General features: G+C 38.0%; 1 protein-coding gene across 4 annotated transcripts in view; it reads right to left on the reverse strand.

The window, feature by feature from the left end:
* LOC121361233 (activating transcription factor 7 interacting protein) overlaps positions 1-22,054 on the reverse strand; it is an 82,974-nt gene that overhangs the window by 51,157 nt on the left and 9,763 nt on the right. Inside the window, exon 1 of one of the 4 annotated variants that reach the window (XM_041481737.1) lies at positions 14,536-14,818. The exons of the other annotated variants lie outside the window; for them this stretch is intronic. The gene's annotated coding sequence lies outside the window, so the exon portion shown is untranslated. Of the gene's footprint in view, positions 1-14,535; positions 14,819-22,054 lie in introns of those variants that run through there. 4 annotated transcript variants of the gene reach the window in all.

The following is a 22,054-nucleotide window of genomic DNA, read 5'->3' on the forward strand; positions in this document are numbered from 1 at the left end:
GTGAGCTCCACATACAACTGCGCTTTTGTTTTTAAATGTAATAAACAAAGCCAAAATCACATGACTATAGTATGCGAAAATAATAGCTCTTCTAGAACACCACAAACGATTTCAGTTTTTGCCCCTTTTAGGCTAAAGTTACGTTAGTCTTAGCTGAGAGTAGGGAGAAAAATATACTATTTTCTAAGAAAAAAACTACGTCACCATCCTGCCCTATTTCACCTAGTGCACACACAGCAGAACAAGGTGAGCTGTAAATAAAAACGCCTTCAGCTCATTTGTGCCCGCCACATCCCGAAGCGCTGCGGCTCGCAGGGCGGGCAGCGAGGCACGTTCCCCTGCGGCAGAGCCCTGCAGTGACGCGGCCGCTCCCCAGAGGGCGCCCGCGGGGCCCCGCCGGCCGCAGCCGGACTAGCAGGCCCGCCTCCCATTGGCTGAACGGAGCAGCGGCGTGGCAGCCAATCAGACGGCAGTGTCTTAAATTCTACCCAGCAACAAGCCCCACGCGGCAGCCGTCGGGCGCGGGGGCGCGCGTTAAAGGAACGGGATTTTCCAAAGGGCGCCATAGAAAGCCAAGGGCTTTCCGTTTGAGCCCTGGAGTTGCACAACAGCGCTGACCCACGAGTGCGCCTGCACAGCCACGATAAGGAACAGGTGTTTAATGCGCGGGAGCATTTCTAGGCGATCACTGAATTCATGCGATGTTGAATGCTGAATCAGAAAAACCTCTTGAGATCCAACCTGGGTTTACGTGTGGCATCTGGAAAACCTTCCTTTCTTCAGATCCTATGCAGTACCACTGCTTTTTTAGTATTCCAAAAGAAAACTGGTGTTTTGTCCTGACTGCAGTATGACTTCTGCCCTGAAAGGAGAAGCTAACGTCCCTCACCTTTGCAAAAAACTGCCTTCTGAAATTCAGCAAAACATTAAGCCCACATGCGTATCTCTGTCTAAGAAAAACAGGCACCTACATGGTTAAAGCTTTCTTAAACCAGAGTACACTCACAGTACAATTTCAAAGAGATTGGTCTTGTTTATTGTGTATGTGATAGCAGTGTAATATGTATATAATTCATGTTTATGTACAATATGAAATGGTTATACCTTATAATGTTTAAAAGAAATATCTGAGAGTGTTTTCAAATCCACACATGGAAACTGAGAAATTGCCTCATACTATAAGGCTGCAGCATACCACTGCGAAACCGCAGACACAGCGAGGAGAGGCCTCATTTGCTATGGAAAGACACTAGCTCGGGTGGAGACACAGAAGGACACCTGAACGAGGAACGCTCGTCAGAGCACTGAGATCAAGATCGCAGAAGCTATCAGGGGACTTGCATTCCAATACCCGATTCCCGTAACTCTACCACCAGCGTTTATAGTCTGCTGGGAACTACATTGTCCAGTCCACCTGGAGGAAGAAGACGACATGAATATGTTTGGCTAGCGTTCATCTCTGATCAGGAACAACATTCTCCAGTCCAACTCAAACAAAGGAGGCAACATGAATATGTCTGACTATGGAAGAAACAAGAGGGACTCTGCCTCGGGCCATGAAAAGGGTATAAAGCCTGACTCCACCAGACTGACTTTGTGAACAGAGGGGGTTCAGATGCAATAGAGGTTGAACCAATGTTCACCCAGCGCCGAACCCAGGCTCAACGCTCTCCCTTTGATTGTGGCTATCGAGACTGTGTATCGGTCGCAAAATAATGACGCAATAGAGGTTGAACCAGTGTTCACCCAGCGCCGAACCCAGGCTCGACGCTGTCCCTTTGATTGTGGCTATCGAGACTGTATATCGGTCGCAAAATAAAATATATCATTATTAATTATTAATTTGGCTTTATCGATTTTTAGCTACAACAACGTCATGTACTAACTTGAACTATGCTCTCATCATGTTGACATCACAGTAAATTCAGCACTTCTCTTGTGTCTCCTCTATCTCAAGAGAATAATATCTGCTCTGGCACTGGCTCATTAATCTGTTTCTCATACCAAATTTTTGAGTTTTTTCCCATGGCACTTTGATTCCTTGTGGGAAAAATGAATTCCTCATAGGACAAAAATGACTGACAAGTCTATTTATCTGGCTAAGATATTTCATCTGCTGGTGGTTTTGCAGAGTTGTTCTTACATGTTCATCACTTTATACCTAGGTAACTGCATTCTTTGGAACATGCAAGAATGGAAAACAAGTGGAGAGTCTTTCCTACACAACTTTGACAAGCAACTCAAGTCCCTTAGAAACACCCACTATTTAGCACATGGAGCTTAGCCTGATTCTCCAAGAAGAACTTTATCATTTTCTGAATTTTAACAGCTACTTAAGATTATTAAACTAGTAAAACTGCATGACTGGAACTCAGCCAGAGCAAAAAGGCTGTGATAATGTGTTTTCTTACTTCCCACAAGTGTTAGAGATTTCAGCTTTTATCAACAACTCAAAACATCAGCTTTCAATTCAGCTGTGACATCTCCAAAGACTGAACAAATCCTGCTGTTTTAAACAGTGCTAACAGCAAAATTCAGCTTTCTTACAGAAAGATTTTTTTAGCACAAGCTCAAACACTAAGGAAGCTAGCTTTTTTTTTTTAATTAAAAAAAAAAGATTTACAGACTGTGATGTTGAATTTTTGCATTTAAAAATATATTTGATGAATATTGTAATACACAGTCTCAATGTTAGATTACAGTTTCATTTCTAGCATAGGATAAACAGTTTGAATTTCCTTTCCATTATCCTTGAGTATGAGTAGGACCTAATAATTCCATAGATATGGTCAGTAACTGCCAAAACACATCTACAACAAAAACCTTACTCAACTTCTGATATTCCAAACTTTAAACCTGAACAACCTGAATTAATTGTTCATGCACATGCAGATCAAAAAATATGAGACACTCTGGAAAAAGAACAATCTCAGAAAAAAGGCAAGATGTTCTGATCATGCTTAAGCTTTTCCAGGCATTATAAAATACATTAATTTTTCCTTTTATAAGGAAATTGTTTATAAATTTTAAACATCTAGTTTTCAGTAATTCAACAGGCTACAACTTTGACATGGTATCACTAACATACACACACTTGCATCCCTTATCTTCTTTTAGATAAAATGCAGAATAACGCTATTGTAATGAAAAACCAGACATATTTACCCTGAACAGTCTATTGTCTAGATTAGTTCCCGTATCACATATGCAACTAGCTGTAGCGATGTAACCCTCGGATTTCCAACTGGCAGCTCAGAGACATCAGAATTCAGAGGTGAGCTACCTGATGCTGACAGTGATCCCGAGAGTCACTTCTCAAATGCCAGAAGCAGCAGAAGTGAAAAGAAAACTTGCAAGAAAAGAGGCATTGAAACATTACTCTTTGCCACACATAAGCACCTTTTATGAGGTTTTTTTCAAAGATTGCGTTTAAAAAGCAAGTTTAAAATGGAACTAAAGCAGCATTTGGTACGTTGGGTGCTGGGAGGGTTTCCCCCGGGGAAGACACCGTTTGTGGGCAGGGGCAGCACACCCTGCCTGGCCCGCACCAGACATGCCCCGCACGGGCGCAGCACACAGCATGGAAGGGGCACGTTGCCAGGGCGCGAAGAAGCCAGCTCTTCCATAAACTTAAGCCTGGTGGGGACTCTGAGCTGATCGGGGCAGAGAGGCTATTACTCGTTCCCCACGTGTAAGGACGACTTTTCTTTCAGTGAGTGTCTGAGGCAGGCCAGAACAGCACCTCGGCAGCCATCTTGTCCTCTCGTCGGCTCCCTACCCGGGGACTGCCAGAGATTTGCATACCCGCTTGTGATTGGCTGCTGCAGAGCTGCTTTGCATAAACCAAATCTGCCTGGCAACAGGCTAAAAATAGCCAGCACTGCTGCTGCTGGGAGCGGCACCGCAGCGGGGCGGGAGTGCAGCGCAGCCAACGCGAGGGGCCAAGGCACGCGCAGCCAGCCCAACGTGACGGCACGTGCGGGCACGGCCACTCAGCTCCCTCAGGGTTTCGGTGGGGCTTTTCAAGTGACAAAAATAGATTCTGAAGTAATTCTCTTTCCAAATCAAAACAAACTATTATAATCTGCACACTATCTTCGTTCTCACTTTCGTTTCTAGGCAAACTGGAACAGAAGCCATCTTTCTTACTGTAACACCCCATGTTGGTTTGGTGAGTTGGCAATGGATAATCCAGAACGCCTGCAACTAATGCCGCCTAATTCTTACTAGATGTGGACTCCCACACAAAGTTCTTGGCTCCTGAGTTACCCCGTGTTAATCACACCTCACCAGAAACACCTGTACCATTCCTCCACTTGAAACTAAAGACAGTGTGGGATTTGGAAGGGCAAGCGGGATGAACTAAGAAAAGAAACTCTATAAATAAAGCATTTTAAGAATAAAATTTAGATACAAAATGAAGTCCGTAAAGCACAAAATCTTAAAAGATGCTACGTACATACATGTTCTATGATAATGACTCCAGCAGTAATCTATACGTACATAATATTATGACTTCAACCTACAAAACAGGAATCATCTACAGAAGTTTCATTTTCACTGAAACTGATAGCATAAACTCTTCTGACTGCAGCAGAAGCAAGTAAGAGGTTTCCACACCATTCTATTCAACACATTCGCCCCCAGGTTTCTGTTTAATGGAACAGGTAAAGGCAGGTGAAAGTCAACATCGTAAGGTGAATGAAGCAGCCAGTGCACACAGGACACTTCGAACCTAGCTCTTGGGCAGCCTGAATCGTGCCATCTGATACACAGCGTACGCACAAGCACTGCTAGAAGGAAAAAATTATGTTTTCTCTGTCACAAATAAGGAGATCAGGAAAAAAAGTGGCCAAAGCAGGTGGTTGGTCACAGAGATCACTGAAGACATTTGATATCTTCTGAATAACTCAACAAAACAGAATCACAAAAATTAAATAGAAATCCCGATATGAAGTAAGTGAAATTAGACAAAAACTTGCGCATTAGAATAAAATTAGGGGGGGAAACCCCACCATCACCACCACCAAACAGACCAATACTCACAAATTTTCTCATGAAAACTACAGTTTACCCAAACTTTATTACCTGTACCTAGTGTCAGGACTGTTTGTCACAAGCCTTCTTCAAGGAAAGGTAGCTTACTGCATAGATCTTAATCAACCACTTTTAATGCATTTTACTAGAAACTGTGTCTCCTATCAAAAGACAGTTTTTTCATTTATCAGAGGGTAAATGTTTTCCAAAGGAAACTAATGTTGTGAAATTATGGGAACTAGGAAAGAAAATGCCAAACTGATCTATTCAGTACTAGATCCAGAAGAAGAAAAAAAAGGCACCTTTTTAATACCTCTGACACAATGTATTAATAGGCTAAGAACCCCAAATAATATAAGTAATTTACGTTTTTACAATGATAAACAGCCGCATACTAATAAAGGTCTATGGCAGTCAATTTTTTACTTTACAAAAGCATGCAACCAGAGTAAGACTTACTTATTCTAATAGAAGTCTATAATGGCCGATTAAATTCTCTTGGGTCAATGGGTGGACAATTATTTTTCTGTATTTGCTCTTAGGCAAAGATTTGTTGCAATTCACATTTGTAAAGACTTGTAACAAAAATTACCCGATATGTCACCCAAAAGGTTCTTTAAATGTTTAATAAGCTAATATGTAAGCAACCATTGCATGGATGATTCTTTAACTTCAGCATGTCTGGAACAAGCTCTAGAGACACAGATTACCAGATATAATTCTTTGCTAAGCTGCCCAAGGAACAGGAAGCAGGAAGTAAACAAACATATGATTTCTTTATGTAGTTCCAATCATAGAAATAAATAAGAAAAACAGAACTAGCTTTGAACGGGGCTTTAATGTCAAAAAATAGCCTGAAAGGATACTAGTTCTTACTGTATTCTTCCTTTATAGTAGGTGGGTGACACACCCACCTACTCACCATGCTTGCTGCATAGACAGCAGACATATGATGTCACTGTATGCCATTTACCTGACTTGTTAGGGGACCAAATGCAATATTCTAGATTTAATTGTCACCATATGAGAGACACTCTTTTCTCATTATCATCTTGTTGCCAGACTTCTAAATTCAATACCAGTAGGAATAAATTTTGAAATGATGCTACGCCAGTTTTAAGTGGCACAGTTGTATTGACCTATATCAGTAGCACCTTGAGCAACAAAGTACAATATGTTCATTTCTGAGATGCTTATACCTAATGCTAATAATTCTTGTCAACTCACATACTCTGAAAAACAAAGCTATTTAAACAAAAACAAAGGAAGATGAGAGTAATGTCTTTGAAGAAATTACACAGTTGATGGGAAAATCCTTTTTTTTTTACTAGGGTGGGGCTAAAGTTTGGCTGAAATCAGTTGGTAGGTAAAGAATTAGGAAAACACAGGACTTGTGTGTCAATATAAGACAGATGCTTGTTTTTTTTTTTTAATCAAGGAGAACATGATTCACTGAAACAACCTCCCCAAGGATGTGACAAAATCCCCATCACTAGAAATTTTCAAGATGTAATTTAACAGGATGCCAGATGATCTCATCTAGGCTCTCTTTCCCAAGAAAGACCAGATCACATGATCTTTTAAGGTTGTTTCTGATCTAAGATACTCTATGAACTAAGCTGTACAACTGATTACATTACCAGAAGATCCATATTAGCTGTCAGATATTCAAATGCCTCTGAAGTGGGACTTTTAAAGGTGGTCACATGACTACTCCACCAGCCTTCTGAAGGACTTGCTTCAGCAAGACAGCAACACAGTTCAGAAGGTATCTTTCAAGATAAGCCACCTTCTACTAACAAGCTAAGTCATTAAAAAAACCAAAAAAAACTCCTCTTTGAATATATTATGTACATAGACATTTTATATGCTTCATGCATTTTGTATTTATATAGATGCATATGGTTCAGGAAAACATGATCAGATGGCTGATAAGAGACGCCTAAAATGGTAATTAGGTTGCGAACCTGAGGACCTAGTTTCATTTGTATAGGGTTTTAAATGTAATTCTTGTATATGGAAGCTAAAAATTATACGGAAACAACAGATCATCAGGTTGAAATAAGCATAAGTGAACTTATCCTCAAGGCAATTTTCTCACAGAAAAACAAATTCATCTTTTGCTATCTCTGATCAGATATGTAAAAAAATTCATACAGCTAAAGTAAGATTGTTTCTGAAACTTCATTTCTGATTAATGTAAGACATTGACTTTTATCACACCTGAGATATGAATTCCAAGCACCTCACTTCCCCTTCTTTGCTCAACCAATAGAATGAGTGGCTCATTTTGCATATTTTTCTTCATATTTAGTCTTCTAACATGGCAATATAAACTATTCATTGAGTAAATACAGCTGCTAAAAATATAGAGAAATATATTTAAAGACACTGCAAAGAGGATCAAGTTTGACAGGTGCCAACTTATTTTCAATTTTTGTTTATGTATATCCATAAAAGCAATGTAGACAAACAGGATGTCAAATAAAAACTGCTATCAATGTCTGGTTTTAGGGCAAGGTACACTGCAAGGCTCAAGAATTCCATTCTAGAAGGGAAAGGTTATTTTTAGAAGTCCAGACTAGGGGACACCAAGCAATGGACAAAGTCTTTAAGTGCCTGTCAAAAACGTAATGCTTTTTTGGGTGTTGTTTTTTTTCTTTTTTTTTTAATTGTAAGAATTCCCATGAAAAAATCAGGATACACTTGAAGTGCAATGTAATACAACACAGTTTTGGTATAAGCTCCTCATACCTACAAAACTTGATTAAAATGAGCACTCTTAAAATTCCCACAAATTTAAACTGTTTTCATACATAGGTTTCAACCATCACAACCCATCTTCCACCTGCAAAATTTCATTTCAGAAGAATGTTTGAAACAGCTCACAACAACTAAAAAGTTAGGTTTCAAAATATGGTGCAATGAGGAAAAATATTGAAAGCAATTTATAGTATTCAGATATAATTAAATACTTTTTTCTCCCCCTTCTGCAACTGCAGCCCATGCATGACTAATCCAGTATAATCCCGCATCAGTTGTGAAAACAAGTCAAGGAACAGGAAAACTGGAGTATATTGCTACTATAATATAAAATGTAAGACCAAAATATTTCGTACAAAGTCTTGTTTATCTCTAGAAAAACATAAATTTGCAAAATAAGTTTTATTGCCAGGTTTTTGTTTCCTATCCCTGACAAAGACAGTTAAAAGGTTCACTAAAATGAGGAATAAATCAGTATAAAATTTCATGAAGAAAAGTAATTTCTTTAGAAATCCTGCTTCAGACGGACTCACTTTACAGTAACACTGTATTCATCTGTGGCTACCAGAGACTACCACAGTTGCTAAGCAACATCTTAGTTTCATCTCAATTTTGATATTTGCTATTTTGGCATATTCACTGGAACCCTACTTATTCTTTAAATAACCTCATCTCATTCCAGTCCTTTCAGAACTGTTTTATGAAAGGCAATAAAATAGATTTTTCAGAGGGGAAAAGAGGGTGCGGGGGAAGCTTCCTTTTTCCTATGCTTTTTTAAGTATCTCTGTGTAGATAAAATATCTTAGAATATTTGCATGTGACAAGAAACAGTCACCACAGTGCTACAGAAACCCCACAGACATTCAGCAATCATCCTGCCTTTTGTGATTTCTGGTTTCTCCACCTAAGTTAAGCAAGGACAGGAAGTTGAGAATTTCATACTAACAGGAATATAAAAAAATTCATACCACATAGCAATTAGCATGTTATCTAGATTTATTATAATGGAGTAAAATACTACTCTGATACATGAGATTGAAGCCCCTCAGTTAATGAATGTGACACGTGAGCACATACATGTTATCCTTCTATCTTACAAAAATAGAACCAACATAAATGACCTTCAGTGACTCTACCAATACACAGACATCAAGCAGCAGATTTCACAGTGACAGGAAAGAAAAAAGACTGCAAAAATCCACGCAGTCAACATAGCTCTGTAGATAATATTGCTGTGAGGTTACTGCTCCTTGAGAGACTGCCCACACTGACTGTTATCTAATCCAGAGGGGTTTCGCATGCAGCAAGACAGCATCCTATGCCCTGGACAGCTACTCTGCATACTTTGCATGCAGTAATAATATTCAAAACAAGCTTTTTACTAGCTCTAGCAGAATAAGCACCACCACTGCTAGGCAATATCACCTTAAATAGTTTAGTCAATATCCATACACAGAGTCCCATTCTCTCCTGTCCTTATTAAGTAGCACTTAAGCATTAAGAAGTACCCTTCAATGTCTTCTTAAAAGGGCTCTGTTACATTAACTAAATACTGTGACATCTCCCTTTGGATTAAGTAATGATTGAGGAAGAAAGAGGAGAGAATAAAATGCTAATAATTAGGTGTACTCTTGTGATGAGAACTGCAAATAGCTGTTTTTATGAAATACTAAATAAGTGGAATCATGCATGCACTTCAGGCAACAGTTCTTCAAATCATTACCTTACAATGACCAGGGAAAAAAGCAAGTGCTTAATTACCCATTTGAAATAGGAGATGACAAACCTAATGTTACACAGAAGTCTCAAAGATGTGGAGTAAAAAACCAATTATCTAAAAGCAACCCAGCTATTGGACTTTCTCATCTTGCAGTATGAATCTTAATAAAAGGGTGTCAATTAGCAAGTGCTGTATCACTTCAGCTGCTAAGTACTATTTATTTTTTGTGCTGTGGGATGACCAAATGTCAACAGCCACATCTGTAGCAAAATCCTAGTAGAAGGAATGTGAAGCATTTTCTGTGAATTACAGTATGTTATTAATATTACAAAGGAATATGGACTTCTAAACATAAGAAACTGAAATTAAAATCTGTAGTCTGAAGGCATTTCTTTTCTGTAACAATGGAAGAATTTATCTTTGTGTTTCCTTAGTTTCTTAGTCTAAGATCCTTGAAGAAGAAAGCAGGAAAAAGATACACAAAGTGTTCTTTGTCCACAGCAGTCAGCAAGTTCTCATGCTAGGTTTCTCAGGGGACACAAAAGCAAATAAAAAGGAAGATTGAAGAGATGTTCCATCTGGTCAATAAAGACCTTTGTCTTTTAGATTAAGAAGCTACAGGTCTCAAATGAAATCAACTTACACTTCCCAAAGTGCTTCTGATGTCTCTTAATGACCTCAATAAGGCTTGCCATTACGCAGGACGCACAAGTAATTCTGGAAGGTTTTCCCGGGTTTAAACTTCACATCTAGGATGACAGGTTTTAATTTTTTTTTCCTGATGAACTCTTTTCAAAGCCACCATAAGCCCCAGTTTGCAGTTACTCAACACCATCACCTCTGCATGGTTGCTGGCAGCAAACGTGTGGACTGAAGTCAGCCACCAATGTTTTGTTCATGCTGCCTAGTGACATCATACACACTAACTCAGTGAACTAAGGAAATGCGCCTAGATATATGATCTGTTTAGGACGCCAGAAAAACCAGGTCTAGAGCCATCTCCAACTCCAGTGTGGCATTCCTAAGTGGAAAGGTTGGAAGTGATGAAAAGCAGAACACACTTCTTCCAGTGATGAGGTCATTGTTTTGCTTGCTAATGCAAATTTTCAAAAATAAAGAAAACAATACTACAAATACATGAAGCATTGATAGTCTTCACAGGACATCCAACTAGGATTTACAGTATAGTATAATACCAAAAAAAAGGGGCTGCAAGTTTACCTCTACTGATTCATTATTTGGCAATGATTTTGCCAGAACAGTATGTAAAAATTTTTTGATCCTGGTCCCAAAAAACAGTGGCCAGGCTGTAGTGATACTGTCCAACGCATTCATGAGTTGGTAGTATTTGGTCTGGAAAAGACTTCTTCAGTGAAGAGCTCAAAGCAGTTCTACAAAAAAAAACAAAAATCCTTTATTTTACTGTTTTATGAGGGGGAAAAGCAGCTGATGAAGCAGCAATCCAGTAATACCATTTCAGAAACACTGAAGTACGTAAAGAATTTATACAGCTATTTTAGACTGCTTGCCTTCCCAAATTTCATAAAACATCATATGGAGAAAAATGCATCTACACAGTCACTCAGGGTAACCATCTAAAAGAAACTTCATTTTTCTTGCCCAAGAGTTTCCCAAATGTGACCCAGAGATAGATGTCAGAAGCAGACAATAAGAATTACACTTTAAAATGCTTCCATTGATAAAATGTATAAAAGACACAAAGGAAAACATCTTTAATTTTGAACAATTAAGGTTTGCTGTAAGTCAGCCTCCAGGGAGATTCTGCCCAGAAACCTTTAACATCAAAAGGAGCACTTGTCCACAGTCTGTCTCTTGCTTGGTGACCCAGCAAGCCAACATGCTTGCTTGCTTCCTGGAAAGGACAGGCTGCAGTTTCACCTCATCCAAAAAATCAAAGGCTAGATTTGTCTTTGAATGAGTGAAGAATCATTATACAACCCTTCTTCATGTGCTGGCACATAGCATAGCTGAACTGTTTCCTGATATTTTTTCAGACTAACTACAGACTCTCCTGATGAATTTGTATGCATGATCACCTCTCCTAGGCTTGCATTTGCAACCATAAAACTATTTTATTTATACAGCCCCAAGGTGAATATGACCAGGTCATGATCATTCTTGTGCTTTTTGCCAGAACCCCTCCTAATTTTTCAGCACTGTAAAAAACCAATACAGACAACAGGACTGCAACCTACATTGAAGCATAATTCACATCATCAGCATTTAGTGTCATCCAGGAACATAACTTTATAAAGAGTATGACTTCCTTACTCTAACTTTATAAAGAGTATGACTTCCTTACTCTTTCTCTGTATGCTACAGAATTTCAGTGCCTCCGCATTACCTGTTTATTTTGGGCTTTAGCGATCTATTTTGTCTGTGTGATCCCCACTTACTCCCAGGACAGAGTGTCCTGTCAAGCAAATGTGTTTTATGTTGGATGGTCTACAGATGTATAAATCCAATTTTGGTGTGCAAGGGTAACACACTGAATTTAATACATCTAATAAATGGTGTTTGGGTCTCACTAAGCAAATTATCCTGATGACTCTGTAAGAGTCAATCTTTCCATCCCCTGTAAATTAACAAAAACTAACTATTTTACAATGCCAGTCATAAACTCTACTTGGAGCATGATTGCTACCCTCTCCCCTCCAAAAGCTTTAAAAATCAATTTAATGTTTTATCGATACAGGATTTGGGGAGGGAAGTTGTTATTTAAGGAGTGTCAAAGACAAAGCATTACAGACACTAGGTATTTACACCAAAGAATTTTGTTCTAAAACAAATTAATTAGGATATCCTTTTTATAATACTGTTTCAGCAATTAAGTGACCTCTGCATTGATTGAAATACTATTCTTTCACATTTACTGACACACTGTTAATCCTCCATTCTTTTTCTCCAGACCTTTTCAAAAAGTCTTCCAGGTCTTCCACAACTCCAACTTTATACTGAGTTACTGGGAGGGACATCTCAGAATTCCTAGCCAATTATTTTAAAACTCCTGGATGTAGATTACAAAGACCTCATTATAACCTTTGCTAAGAAATATCTGTCATGGAACCTTTAGTATCTTCTTTGTAACTTCAACATTTCAAAAAGTTAAGTTGTCTACATGACCTTATAATATTATCTCACTTTCATCTAAAACAATGCAAAATATTTACTATGATATATCTTTTTTTTCACTATGATTTTGTTATCATTATCACCTACATTACTGTTAGAATTCTCAATTCTTAAGAAATATATCACATTTGTTATTGTTTGCTTTACCAGTCAAGGTTTTCCTCTCAGAAACATTTTATTTTAATCAGTTTTCTACATTTTTCATGCCCCACTCAATGCCATTTCTCCTCTACCATACTAACACTCACACTTCCCAGAAAAGAGGGAGGGGCCCTAAACTGCTTCCTTCATATAGCAATGAAAGCAAGACTGGTTCTAACGGAATTTGACATTTATGGAAAACTTTATAGGCATTGAAGGTTTCTAGTGTAATTTATGTGGGGAAATCTACCATACACCTGTGTTTGTACTCTCTCACACACACGCCCATTTTTGTACTTTTTGTAGTCCGGACATGCATATAAGCAGACAAGCAAAATTTCATCCATATCAAATCTTAAGTTAGCACTAAAAACTTATCAAAGGTTTCAAAGTGTGTGAGCTATCTACAAACTTCAGCTCATTTGGCCCATATTGTAGGCATGCAGCGTTTTTCTCTGCCATATGAATGTAAAAGTTTACCTTTCTCTATTACCGTTGAAGTGTCTCCTCCGTGGTATCAACCAGTTACGGTTCTCCTTCCTAGCATATTTACTCTATCAGCCTTAATTCCCAGGCCATTTCAGAATGCCTCCAATACTTTCAATATCTATCACTGCCATTTTAAGCTGTAATAATTTAATCTGCTTACTTTGTCCTTCTACCTCTCTAGTTTCATTCTCTTCAATGATCTTATTTTTCCTTCAACCAAAACAGGTCTGTCTACTTCCAGTTCCACATCCCTATCTTGAGCTGATGTCTGCCTTTAAGTGGCCATGTTTTGTTGGTTTGTTCAGGCATCTCCAATTATCTCTTTTCTCTAGGTCAGTGACCATCCTTTCAAATAATTTTCTCCTACCATCTCTCCTTCCCAGTCTTCCATGCTGTCATTACGTCGACGTGTAAAATAGAAACAACACAAATGTATTTGTGCACAGCTAGCACATCTGTCCCATGCAGCCATTTCATGCACTACATGCATAACCACAAGAGAGCATATTATGTAATTAGCAATACTTCAATTCTGTTAAAATGTCCTGCCTTAAGGCAAAGTTATTGTCTTATCAGGGGGAGAGATAATAAAAAGACCATATTCTGATTTAGTTCCCTTCTTACAACTTTTAATAATGTACATATAGGCATTTAAGAAGGTATATACACTAAAAGATACATGGACAACAGTTCAGTATCTATTTGCTTTAACAGCCTTGCAATCTCAACAAGAAGAATATTCAAGCTACAACCAGAATAACAAAGACTCTTCATAACACCACAAAGCCAAAACACAATTGGTGAATTCAACTTTGTCAATTCTGCACCCCCTCCAGGGTAAGCTCTCACTATTGCTAAGCCTCCATGTGCATCAACCAGTGTCACTATAGAGACAAAAATAACACACTAACAAAACAGTAGAGGTTTGAATCAAACAAAAGCAGTAACACTGCCAACAAAAACTACATACTGAAATTTTGAATATTTTTTAACTACTTAGTTTTACTAAAGTAAATAGTCTACAATAATTTCTGGGTAACATTCCCCCTAAAAACAGCAGCCCTAATATAATTACAACCAGAACAAATGGCTTTTGGGTTTCCCAGAAAATGCCACTTACATTGAAATTTAATTCCTGGCATTGTGCCAAAGTATGGGGGTGGGACCTAAATGAAAAATTAATTTCCAAGTCCTCTAAAACATGAATGCAGAAAATTAGTTGATTCTCTTACCTGCTGAGAAGATGGCACGTGCAAAATAAGCTTCCTCCTCTGAGTAAGCCACTGACATGCAGCTCATTTACCTAAGTATTATGAGCTACAAGTAGACTTCCAGGTCGGCCATCTTGATACTAAGATCTTGTTTTGTTTACACAGCAGCATGAGTACTGGTTTTCAGCCAGCATGAGCTATGCTGTTACACCTCTCAGCTAGTAGCCTACATCTGTTCCTTAAAGCCTGCTGGAATTTCTACTTCTCCACATAGTAGCTGAATGCGTCAGAGTGCCCCTGCAGCTCACTGAGCATGCCACAGCCTCTAAGGAAACTGTTGCAACTGCAAGTGCCTCCAGTTGTACTCTTTGTACTGCCTTCTGTGCTGCCAACTATTAGTGCTGCAGCAACTATGTGCAGTGAAGTACCTCCCACATACCACACAGTAGTACCAACAGGCAAAGATTTATTACAGCACAGCGCAAGACAGCACACTGGGGAAAAAAAACCAAAAAAACAAGAAGCTGAAATTCCCTCAGAATTTTCACTTACTAGCAATCTAATTACACCTAGATTCCTTTGTACATCTTTTCACATTCACCAGTGCTGCTTTTTCTGTCCGGAAACCAGAGTGCTCCTGCAGCCCGTGTGAAGAAGTCCATGACACATGTTAGCTGCTGCCGACACGGAGCCAGACTGCAGTTACAGCTAGCTGGCGCCAGTAAAATTTACATAAAGGGGCCTGATTTCAAGACTAAATTGCAGCAGGATATTGCTGAGCAAAGCCTTGCCCCTCCCCACGGGTTCTAGAATATACCTTTCTAGGTATTTGCTTACTAATAATCCAGATCCATGTCAGAAGTCAAGTGCTGCTCTCATTGTTCATATAAATGAAAATTGACAAGAGTGCAAAATAAACTTCACCTTGCAGCCTGTTTCAAGTAGGATGCTACACACACTGCTCACAGTTATTGTCTAGTAATAGAAATAACACCAAAAAAATTATACTATGCTCAGCAACCAGGTATTCTTAACCTAATATTTCCAGTATTTTGCAGATTTCCAACAAGAAATAAATGTTAGTTCCAAGTAAGACAAATTCATTTTTAACCTAATACTGACAAGTAACATGTCTGGCCATTTAATTTGTTGTCTCTATTTCACATTTAACTTTTTCTTAATTAGTTAGGTGTAGGAGGGAAAGAAAAAATATCTCAACCATAATTATTTTTTCAAGTATCTCTAAGGTACAGTGACAGGTAGTGACAGAAGCTGGGATTTCAGCCTCACTTTGACTTTTAATACCCAATTTAAAATTCTTACCTTTTTTCTTCCAGTCAAAGTCCAATTAAATAAATGAATAAGTTACATTTGAAAAATGTTTGTTCTAAAAGTCACTGTACTTTTTTTGAGGGGAAAGAAAAAAGAAGCCAGGCTTTAAAAGTGAGTGTGTGTGTATAAAGGATGATTAATTTGCAAATAAGTCTTGCAAGAACTCAGGGTATGAAAGAACCAATGCAAATAGGTACATTATTATACTAGCAGTAAACACAAATTTGTGAAACCTTAAATAAAAATCAAGTTTGGCTAGCTACACATTTAGCAATAGGCAGCTGTAGTTGCAGCCTGGCACTATTTAGTGAAAAAGCAAAGTAATGGAGACAGGGATGATTATTAATCTGAACACGGCAGAGTATCTCAGGACCAAAAGAGCCTGTTTTACACCCATGGCCTCCTCTAGTTCCCTGCACTGTTCCTCTTTAACAGTGTCAAGGCTATATACAGTCAAATTATATGTCCCATTTTGGCTGCAAGCATAATTTGTTCATTATGGCTGGTTCTAGATTATTTGAGCATAACACAATACGCTCATCTGTAATGTCAACAAGACACTATTTTTGTATCTGAAAATACTTAGCAATACAAAGTACTCCTAACTTGTTGTTATAATTTATCCTCACCTTTTGCATCCCAAACACCAGAGTGATTTGTAAGGGAAAGCTAATTATTTTTCCAGAATGCCTGTCACATTAAAGTGACAATCACTAACATCCCTTTTATGTTAGCTATATCTTTGGATTTGCAGTACTTTCAGACTGATATATGTATGCTAGCACATCTAAGCGCATGCAAAATACATCTTTCAGTGATTCTGTTGTCACTTGCAGAATGAATCATCGGATTAACAGCTTCTGAGCTTAAAAAGAAAGAGCACCAGTGCTGCTTTAAAAAAAAAAAAAAATTAAATCCCTTAGATTTCCCAAATACAGCCATGTTCCTACCCTCCCCCCAGCTCTACTGCGTTATGCACAAGTACATGAATTAACAGTATTGTTCTTAACACAGTAAAACACACACTGTAAAAATAAGAGCCTTGGAGCATTTTCTGTTCCAGGCTCCATTCCGCTATGGGAAGTCCATGCCTGAACTTGCCGGCAGCCCCCGCGGGCGAGCGCTGCATCTGCAGTCTGCGGGAAGCACCACCCCGCTTCCAGAACGTTCGCGCAGAGCCACCCGCACCCCTGGCTGTGCCTTCCTCCCTCTCACACCACTGGCTATGACAAAGCTCAGTTTCAAACACAAAACGTTTTCACAGAGAGGAGGAGCCACTGCTTAGGGAGTTAGAAAAGCACCAGCTCGGTTAGGCAGGGCAGAGGGGCTGAGCCCCTGACCAGCGCTCGCAGCCTGTGTCTGCCGCGCACAGGGCTCGCAGCCGACCCCACATCAAGTACAGGACCCTTCAGCAGCCCCCAGAGAACTGGACTTGAGCGGGATTTGTTTTCTTTCCAGCTTGGGCTTTCCCCCACCCCCCACCTCGGGGCGGGGCGGGGGGGAGAGAGGGAGGGGAGCATTGTTTGTTTTGTCGTTTGTTTTTAATAGGAGACTCTGAGACAACAAATCATAATGTACTCAGTCATAATTCTCCGCTGACTGTCACTACAGAAAAAGCCAAAATGATGCCTGCCTTTTCCACGTTTTGCCCGTGATGGTGGAAACGCCTGAAAGCTATTATATTCTCAGAGCCAGTTCTCTTCCTCCCAACAGGTAAACGACTTCCTATCCGCCACCAGAAGTGACCTTAAAGAGCAAATGTGGCAGTCAAAAGTAGTAAGACCAGCTGTGGTCAAAATAACTACTATTAACTGTATGGGTTCAATAGGTACTAATCAAGGACAATATCTGAAAATCTCAATTCAGTTCTCTCAAAACAGTTAGAGAAAAAACAGTTTAGAGAAAAAAAAGTCATACAAAATTATTTCCCCAATCCAGACAATTTTAAATATTGAAGCATTTCATTGACAAAATTTGTCTAAAATAAAAGGCAAAAAACCCCATAAATCCAACCATTATGAAATCACTAGTACCTTGACCTAAAAAAACCAAACCAAACCAAACCAACAACAAATCTTAAACAAATAAGAAACACCCACCACAGAGCAAATGAAAATGAAAGGCCCTGAGCCTGCTGAACCAGTCCAAAACATTGTTTTCCCTGACTTTTCTTCTCCAAAACAAAACAGATCAAATTACTACTCAGTTAAGAGTCAACTAAAACTTTAATAATTCCCCAAATTTTCTCACAATTGTCCTCATTTCTGAAGTGGAAAACAGTCTTATTTGAATCATTATCTTAGCTGCTGTGGTTTATTTGAAGATATTTTACAGCAGAAGCCTGTATCAGCAGAAAGAACAGGAAGGGCAGGAAATGGGGGAGGGAAGGCTGAAAATAATTGTCTGCTTTTCTGTTGTAGAAAAGGGGTGATGAAGTGTCTAAACCGGCTAACTTCCAGGCTATAACTGCATAATATGTTGCACCCCCTTTCTTCTAGAAATGTGGAGTCCTCAGTATGAGTATTTTCATCAACTTCAAAACCCCCACATTTTTCTCACTTAAATTTACATGCAAAATTTTGTTATTTACTAAACAGCTGACTGATCTCAATCTGAAAAGCAAGATGATGGAAAATAGCAAAAAATTCGGCTTACTCCTAAGTCCTTCAAAGACAGTACATGGTTAAAAAAAACCTACTAAATTTTACAGCTAAAAAATAAAGGTCCAATTCAACTGTTTAATAACAGTCATAACATTATTAAGATTCCAAACAGTTCTAAGAACTTGGTAACCATTTACTTCCACCTAAAGAACCAAACAAGTTGGCTGTTTTAAAGTGATATCCATGTATTAAATAGTATTGCATTCATTCAACAGTCTGTTCCAGTCCATTTCAAATCCTGCCTGAAACTGTTTGCTCCCGCAATTTCTATCAAAATAGATGATGCAACTGTGCAAATTGAGACAATTCAGAACTTTAAGAGGAACGTAAAAATCATCAAATCATGTTAGAATGGTTCCAAGCAACTATGATTTAGTAATGGAAAACAATCCAAATAATTTGGCACATAAATGAAAAAATAAAGTCATTACAAGAAAATTTTTCTTTTAAAGTACAGCATTTGTAAGGGGAAAAAAAAAAAAGGAATCTATATACTTTTTCAGGGTAAACTACTCGTTTTCTTTTGGAAATTGTATTTCTCTTGGACAATCATGTAGATTTGAGACCACTACCCTATTAGAAATTTATTTAACTCCTGATAGTCTGTCCTTCAAGTTTACCTATCAGCAGTACAAAGCTAAGTTTTCTAGAATACACAGACACAAGAATACTGACCGCAGTCTGACAACGCATCTTGCATTAAAACTGCAGAGCAATCAATTCAGTTAAAGTCATTACTTCATTACATGCATCTATTTCTAATTCAAAGCATGAACATCTAAGTTATGTATTTAATAAAAGTGGTGGTAGTAGGGGGGTGTTCCTTTGCACATAAATTGGTGGTTTTCATTTTCTTTTTGACTAGTAAGACCCAAACTATTAGCACCATGGGAGTGAAGAGAGAAAGAGATTATGCTTTCAGCTACTAGTACTACCATAAAAACCCATTACAATGTACTTGGATTTCTGAAAATGGGAATGTATCCCATATGCAAAACCTATCATACTTTTAGCATTCCAACATCTACTTCAGGAAAGAAACAAGAAAACCAACCAACAAAACCCAAACCAAACCACACTACCCGCGCAGTTCATAGAACAAAACACTACAGGCTCCCTGTTGGGCCAGTCAGTCATTTTGTAAAGCACTTCCAAAAACTGTTCAAAACTTTGTTCAAAATTTTGTTCAATTCTGTGTTCAAAATGGCCTGTTAAAAAGCAAAAGAAACCAAAGGGAATGGGAAACACAAAGACAAGAGCTTTTCTCTGAGCTCTGGCAATCACTCCATACCTTTTCTGTGAAATGGGAGTAAGCTTACTCAGCTCAAAGAAAAAAAAAAACATAGGCAACAAAAAGTCACTAAAAGGACTTTTTTTATAAAAGACAAGGACTTCCTATAAAAGACATGGTCTGAAAATAAAGTATTTTATTCAAATGTAATACATATGAAAAACCACTCCTTATAGCGGTTGTCCAAAATACTTTTCACACTTCCATTAAAGCAGAGTTTAACAGAGAAATTTGAAATCAACAAAACCAAGAGCACTGGGCAGTATTTATATGCCTGCTGTTTTCTTTTAAAAACCCCAACCAATCAAAAACTCCCAAAAAACCAACAAACCACCACAGGATGGTAAAGTACGTTTTAGACATAAAATTTCATCCCCTTCAGAGATTATAAAGCAGCAGTTTGATGATCTCAAAGAATGAAATGTTTCTGCTTCCCGTGAACAATGTGTGTCACTAACATGTGGAACTAATGAACAATTACTGACTAAACACATAAACGTCAGTAGGGTAAGGATAAGGTAAGGATAACTCAGTATCTTGCAGAAAACCAGAAAAATTATTGTTGCACTACGTTATTAATCTACATTATGAAGATGAGGTACATGTATGGCAAAATTTCAAATTTTATCAAGATAAATGTGTTTAATTGGAATTTGTGGTTTGAATTTTCAGACATTTCAAAGCACCCAGATGTTCCCAGGATGTTAACTATCTAACCCAGTCAAAAAAAGCCACTATTAACTAAAATTTGGTGTAAATCAAATTGACTAAACAAAGTTCCACTAACAATTAAAATAATAAAACTACCTGCTTTTCATCACTTCTGATCACATATTTGCATTACTCTTATCTCTTATCCTAAAGCAGAAAAATTCTACAACCAATTACTTTGAAATTTACTGTTAATTGAAGTCACCAATACATCTCACCTTAAAAACCTCTGTATTTTACTGACTTTATTTCTTTTTATCAAATTAACAAAAATAAATATGGAGAAACAACATCTCCTGAGAATCTGACAAGCAATGTCTGCACAGAATATTCAATGTCTTTATAAACACTGTGTTGGCATTAACTGTGCAAGACAATATATGAGAAGAGATATTTAATACTAATTTAACCACCAAGTGCTTTGTTATAGATTTCACTGAAAGCGGAAATTCCGAATAAGGACTAAACTTGTTGGCATTTAGATGAGCTTTCACAGCCCTAGCACCAAGTTCAACTTCAGCCAGGAAATACTATGAGCTACCCACTGGTGAGTTACCCAGCTCATCTGCTGCTCCTGGTATTTCTGGAGAACTTCCAAAAGCTTCCTGTTTACTTACTCTTGGTTTAACTTATGTGCAGCTTAGAGAACCCATGAAGACCTGAACTAGGTATAAGACACAGAACAAGAAAATTATATAGACAGTCATGAACAAAAATGCCTTCTTTGTTCTCTTCTGTTGTCCAACTCCCCAGTGAAAAAAAGTTGAGCATTGTCTCCTACCTTCATCTCCCAGGACACAAACAGTACCTTCTAATGAGTTTTAAGGAGGACAGCTAGGTCGCCAACCACACAGCAAAATACATGAGGCCATGTGAAACCACTAACACTTCGAAACTCAGATTTCAATGAAGTTATGCAAAAGAAATAACAATAGACCTCAAAACTTCCATTTTCTTATTTGCTGTAATTCCATAAAATTTGTGGTATTATTCTTGAGTAGCAAATGAGTGCTACCTGCAAAACAGTTAACATTTATATAATCATTGTTTTTCTAATATATTTATATAGGCATTGTAATTATCTACCATTGGAACAGTTGCACATTGAAAGCATGATAATCAAATCTAATTGCTTGGTTACAAAAATTTAATAAAGTTTGTAAAGTGTTTATTTAATTTTTCACTTAAAAGTATGAGGAAAGCATTTGACAAAGGGACACCACAGAATGAGTGCTCTTCTGGTCTGCTGAGAAAGTAAACCAAAACAAAGTCATTTTAGTAGCAAGACAGATAATGGTATTTGACCTCTCCTGTTTAATCCAATCTATCCTGTAACTGAGACAAGATAGAGGTCTGTGAATTAATTCAGTGTGAAAGCAAAGAGAAAACAAAAAAAGCACAAACCAGAGAAACCAAATGAAAACTGAACTCCAAAAACCAAACCACAAACAAAAAAATCAATAAAAAACCGAAACCCACTACAATTGACCAAAAAAAAAAAAAAAAAAAAAAAAAAAAAAAAAAAAAAAAAAGCATTTAAAAA

This window comes from Pyrgilauda ruficollis, unplaced genomic scaffold (genome assembly GCF_017590135.1).
Source record: "Pyrgilauda ruficollis isolate IOZ18807 unplaced genomic scaffold, ASM1759013v1 scaffold56, whole genome shotgun sequence".
Taxonomy (NCBI): Eukaryota; Metazoa; Chordata; class Aves; order Passeriformes; family Passeridae; genus Pyrgilauda; species Pyrgilauda ruficollis.